This window comes from Lipotes vexillifer, unplaced genomic scaffold (genome assembly GCF_000442215.2).
Source record: "Lipotes vexillifer unplaced genomic scaffold, Lipotes_vexillifer_v1.1 scaffold418, whole genome shotgun sequence".
Lineage (NCBI taxonomy): Eukaryota > Metazoa > Chordata > Mammalia > Artiodactyla > Lipotidae > Lipotes > Lipotes vexillifer.
In genome coordinates this window covers 4,621,877-4,628,770 of record NW_006798629.1, presented here as the reverse complement: position 1 = coordinate 4,628,770, position 6,894 = coordinate 4,621,877, and positions in this window count along the sequence as shown.

Below are 6,894 nucleotides of genomic sequence, written 5' to 3'. Positions count from 1 at the left end.
AGCCTGTGCTCCGCAGCGGGAGAGGCCACAGCAGTGGGAGGCCCGCGTACCGCAAAAAAAAAAAAAAAAAAATTGGTTAGAGCAATGGTTTTCAACTGGGGGTGATTTGCCTCCCAAGGGACATTTGGCAATGTCTGGAAACATTTTTGGTTGTCACAACCAGAGAGTATTACCGGCATCTAGTGGGTAGAGATCAGGGATGCTGCTAAACATCCTACAATGCACAGGATAGTCTCCCACAACAAATAATTATCTGCCCTAAAGTGTTAATAGTGCTGAGGGTGGGAAACTCTGGGTTAACGTAAAGGGTCTTTCAGGGCTGTGCAGTTTTCCTGTTATAAAATAATTCACATTTGGTTCAGGGATATAAAGTCTTTTTTTATGTGTGTGGAACACCCTGGATAAAAATGTGTATACTGTGGAGAACGGGTATATGGGAACTCTTTGTACTTTCTGCTCAATTTTTCTATAAACCTAAAACTTCTCAAAAAATAGTCTAGTAACTTTTTAAATGTGTATCCTTCACTTCTTTTACCAAAGTTATGAGCAACTGTCTTAGAATCAATACCCCCAAAATACGTCTAAAGTTATAAATAAAAAAAATTTTTTAATTTCATTTGTCAAAATTCTTCCAATAAAGCTAATGAGAGCATTGAAAGTCACATTTATGAACTAACTCTGTCTAAATGACTAGCCAAGGTATCTAATAAATATTACAAATTCATAGGGCTTTAAGAGATTATTTTGATACACTACAATTAATAATCTTCAATAGTCAGTGATTTCTTTTGCCTAAAAGCTGTCATACATTTTCTGAAATATTTGTGGTAATTATTAAAATCATTTGAGAACAAAATTCAGCAATATAATTATCAAAGAACTCCAGAAAATACGTATCAAGTATTTCCCTTTCAATACCAATTAATCTCTCTCCAGTCTCAAAGCAGATTTTGGTTTTCAACATGGATCTAGAATCTACCATGACACAATGCATGTTTCCTTATATTGGACCCATCACATTACTGCACAGAGCATCAAACAATGGCATCCTTTATCAGCTAGGGTTAGGTCATATCCTTCCCAAGACAAAAAAAATTTTTAATAATTATAATATAATGACTTAAGAGAGGAAAAAACAAAGGGAGAGAATTTCTCCCATGTAAATGTCTAGAAGTGGACAATCAAAGGCTGATGTGGCCGCTCCAAATATTAGGAATCCAAGTTCTTTCCATCTTTTTGCTCTACCATATACTGTTCTATTAAAAGTCACCTCACACTCCAAGAAGGTTATGGGGAGCAGCAAGAAGGAAGGGGAAGAAAGGCCCATCTCACTCTCTTCTAATACTCATATTTCAGCTTACAGCTTAGCAACCATAACCTAGTCCTTTGGCCACACCTAACCACTTGAGGGGATAGGAAACACAGTCTCCAAATTTGGTAATACTGCCCACATATAAAATTGGGATTCTTTTTATTAAGGAAGACAGGGAGAACGATTTTGTGGAGCAAATTATGAGAGGCAGACTATGGTGTATGGATGGACCTAGAGTCTGTCATACAGAGTGAAGTAAGCCAGAAAGAGAAATACAAATATCGTATATTAATGCATACTTGTGGAATCTAGAAAAATGGTACAGATGAACCTATTTGCAGGGCAGGAATAGAGACATAGACGTAGAGAATGGACATGTGGACACAGTGGGGGAAGGGAAGGGTGGGACGAATTGGGAGATTAGGTTTGACATAAATACACTACCATGCATAAAATAGACAGCTAGTGGGAACGTGCTATAAATCACAGGAAGCTCAGCTCGGTGCTCTGTGATGACCTAGATGGGTGGGGTGGGGTGGGGGTGGGGGTGGGAGGGAGGTCAAAGAGGGAGGGAATATATATATCTATACATATAGCTGATTCACTTCATTGCACAGCAGAAACTAATACAACATTGTAAAGCAATTATACTCCAATAAAAAAATTTAAAAAAAAAAGACCTGGAAAAAACAACTATGTGTATATGTATGTTCATGTGTATATGTATGTGTATATATATTTATGGAAGAAAATCTAAATGTTTAACATTTAAACAGGTGTATGGTTAAATAAATTTGGGGATAATCTCAGAACAGAATGCTATGTAGACACTAAATATCACTTCAAAAAATTTTTACAGGTATGGAAGAATGTTCATAATATTATATGAAAAAGAATAGGCTATAACACATTTCATATAAAATAATCCCTATTTTAAATAAATATACATAGTTACAAACATACACATATACACACAGTATACACTGATATCTATAAACAGGCATATTTTATATCTATATCTAGAGAGAAACTGAGACCATATAAAAATCAAGAGAACAGAATTAAATGATAATAGTGGTTTAGGCTTTGGGAAGCAACTTTCATTGCTTTCTAATTCTTCTACAATGAAAACATATTATGCTTATGATTTTTTTCATGAAGATTTTGGCCTAGATGAGGAAAAGCACCTTATAAAGGTAATTAGATTCAAGCTTTAATTTATTTTGTTACTTGGAACTTGGTGATAACTTAAAAAAGGGTGGGGGGGATCTATAGCTGCGCTGTATCTTTCCCAACTGGGGCAAAATATACATGTTCCTCCTGAGTTAACAGTAAGAAGCTAACCTCTCTACCCAACTTGTTTTCAACTTACTAACATTCATATATCACATCTATCAGCTTTACACAACTCACTCCTAACCAGATGCTACATCCATCATTCCTAACAATTTACCCTGACATATTGATTACTTTGCTCATCTCATTCTGTAGAACTAATCATTCGTACTTCATGCTTTTATAAATCCTTCCATTTTCTATATTTCTGAGTCTATTTTTCTTAATGCTATTCTACTGCACATTTTTCTGGTTACTTATATAATGGATCTATCTAACAGAAATTACGTCTTTCTTATATCTTTGTAACTATCTTGCATTGTCTTGAATTTTCCAGAGTTATTACTGAGTATACACACTATTGTTACATTGGTATTAATTCTTTTATCTGCAAGTCTCAACATTACCATTAGCAGTGTCTCAATTTAGAATGCCTCAAAGTTCTCCACATTTTCTAGAATGATTCAATTTCCTAAACCCCCATTACTACCCTATAAAAAAATGAAAAAATAAGGAAAAAGCAAGAAATTGATCCATTTAAAACTACTAACAGGTATATGGGGTTGACCAAAATCGCAAACAAATAAAAAGGTAAAATACATAGTCCCCACCCTCCAGAACTTGAGGGAAATAAGAAAGACAGACACAAATACACAAACACACACACACACAGAGGGCGGGTAGGGACAGAGAGAAAGAAGTTCACAACCAAATGTAATAGGGACAAGTGTACAATCCAGACAATATGTACTACAGAAAATCCAGAAGGTAAAAGCCACAGGCAGGAATCATCAAAGAAGGCTCTTCAACTGAGGCCAAGTTCATATACAGCTAGAACGGTGGTTCTCAACCACGGGAGATGGTGCCCCCAAAGGACATGTGGCAACATCTGGAAACACTTTTAACTGTTAGAAAATGGGAGGTACTATTTGTACCTGGTGAGTAGAGGCCAGGGAAGCTGCTAACATCCTACAATGCACAAGATAGCCCCCCACAAAAATGAATTATCCAGCCCAAAGTGTCAACAGTGCTAGAAGCAGCGGCTGGAGTCAAAAGGAGAGATAGTATTTAAACAGGATAGAATGACACGAGTGTAAGAATGGCAGCTACAACACACAATGTCTTTAATAAACCATAATATCACCAGAAAAGGAACAGGGGGAAACCAAGGAGAAAACATAACTGGGTATAGATTGTAATGGGCCTGTACAAGAAGCCTGATGGACCAAAGAGATAAAATAGTTTAACAAAAATACAAGAGAGCACAGGCAAAAATATAGCAACATACTTCATAAGACTAAACTGTAGACAGATGGGTCACTGATTTCCAGCAGTATGGCAGACTAGATACCTTGATACTACTAGATACAACTTTTTAAAGTTAGTGGGAAAATCTGTTTTAATGAATTGCTTAGCTAGCGAGAAAGTACCGTATCCACATAAGCTATAAACACAATGAAAGTAGAATAAGCAAACTTAGGAAACCAGCTTTCATTCTGAGCATATGTACCTAAAACTGTTGAAACTGATCTTACATCTTAATGTCTACACGAGGCTCAGGAGATGGACCCTAAAAAGTCTATCAAAAGCACCATCCCTAACCCCTGGCAACCACTAATCTATGTGCCATCTCTATAATTTTGTCATTTCAAGCATGTTTTATCAATTCTCTTGACACTGTAATCACAAAGGGGAAACTTCACAAAGGTTCTCAGACTAAATTCACACTACTTGCATAACCCAATAAATCTCATGTGGAGATCTATTTAAAGTGCTCTTAAACTGTCAGTATCCCTAGTCACCTGGGGGAAGCATAGGTAAATTCTCAGTGAAAGAAAATAACTTCAATCCAGGCCTCAAAGAATCCAACAACTTTCCAAAAAACTCTACTCAATTAAAAAAAAATCACAAAACAGACACAATGAATGAGGACCAACGTAAACAAGAGATGGCAGAATTAGAGCACACATATTTCAATTACTGGAAAGATTATACAATAAGGATGTTTCAAGTAATAGAAATGCTTAAAATATATGTGTGAATTAAATAATACCTCAAGAAATAAAAAGCAGGTAAAATTTTTAATTCAGTGTAAAAGTTTAAACAGTAGAGTCAGTACAGAGAATTAGTAAATGGAAAGACTTTTAAAACCTATCGAAAATGCAGTTCAGAAAGACAAAGAAAGAAAATAAAATATGTAAGAGCAGTCAAGAGATACAAAGAATAGAATAAGAAGGTCTAACAAAATATATACTTTTGAAACTATCGGTGATGAAGGACCATTTTTTAAATGGCCGACCTGCAGACAAAAACTTCTATAAAATACAGTAAACGTGAATTTTTTTTTGAAAAATCATGTGCTTAGATGTCATGATAATATCAAGTTGCTATTAAAAGCTTCTAAATGTTTACTTTGAATTTGTCTTGGTTCATTACAGACCAATAACATCAGTTTGCAGACCAGTACTAACCTGAGGACCACACTTTGAGCAGCAACAATCTAAAACACAAACAGATCGAAATTAGAAAAGAATACAAAAGACAAGAGAGTATAGATGATATTCAAATAGATGATGGCTGAAAATTTTTCATACAAAATGAAGATGCAGATGGACAATCCAAGATGCAAGAAAAAGAAAATAAAGACACAGGTAAATACCTGGATAACTCCTTATCAGTGTAGAGGCTACACCCACCACAATCACTGCAACACAATTCCAAACCAGCATTTTCTATCATTTTTTTTTAAATCTAAGAACTCAAGCTCTAAATGTACTCTAAATAAACAAAAATAGAGACAAGTGGATTTAGTAAAGAAAGTTAGACACCAAGTTTCAAGAGCTAGTGATTTCCTCTCTGTGGAAACACTCTGTCCATACTGCCCAAACTGTATCTAGTTTATTAGTTATTTTTAATGTGTAACTGTATGAAAAAAAAATCCCAAACTTTTATTAGCAGAGACTGAATATATTTTCAATTATATTGAAATGAACAGGATTCCAATTCCATTAACTGTTCCTTTCAATGGGAAGTGAGCTACATAATACTTCAGCATACTTTACCTATTAAATCCTCTAATCACGACAGATTCTTTTATTTTTAAATGCAGTTCATTTAAAAGACCCTGCTATCCAGCAGAATATCCCGCCGGAATCAAATATAAATTCACACCTACTTGGCAAAACAGAAATTATGGCATCACCCCTCCTGAGAAAGAATCATAACTAACATCTGTATAAACGTTTGGTCACTTTTCAAATATTTGACACACATCTATTTGAAGCATCACAATACCCTTATGGGTTTTATAGAACAGATATAATAATGGCTAAAAGCTTAGAAAGTGAAAGAACATGGTGAACAGCAACAAAAATATGCAAGAAAAAATATGTAAATTGAATGCAACAATATAAAAAGATATCCAAAATCCAATTAACGTCTGCCTCTTACCATCAGTCTCCATCACATGAAACTGAAAGGACAATCATTAGGCATACGTAGCAAATTAAATGAAATGATGTATTAACCTATTTGATTCAGTGCCACCAAATTCAAACAATTTAGCAAGATATTTAACTGCTTATTGGATCTGAATAAGATTTATATGGTGCTACCTCTATGGGCTATGGGAAAAGAATTTAAATAGAAAAAAACTGGGCTGAGTGATTAAAACTTGATCAGGTAAAAGTGAGTAAAGGCTGAGCAAGGCAAAAATTGTCATCCATACTTAACCATGAAGAATCAAAAGTTCAAGCCATTTTGAAAATCTCAGGGGCAAGGTCCAAATAAGAAATTCTTCCCCTGGGGCTTCCCTGGTGGCACAGTGGTTAAGAACCCGCCTGCCAATGCAGGCGACACGAGTTCAAGCCCTGGTCCGGGAAGATCCCACATGCCACGGAGCAACTAAGCCCATGCGCCACAACTACTGAGCCTGCGCTCTAGAGCTCGTGAACCACAACTGCTGAGCCCACACACCACAACTACTGAAGCCCGCACGCCTAGAGCTCATGCTCCGCAACAAGGGAAGCCACCGGTAATGAGAAGCCCGCACACCGCAACAGAGTGGCCCCCACTCGCCGCAACTAGAGAAAGCCCACGCACAGCAACAAAGACCCAACACAGCCAAAAATATAAATAAATAAATAAATTTTAAAAACAAACGTCCTTCTGCCCATCCTCATTCACTATGTCTTTTGACCTTAAATTTGAAAGAGTATCTCTGGGTCATCCTTTAGAAAAAAAAGAAA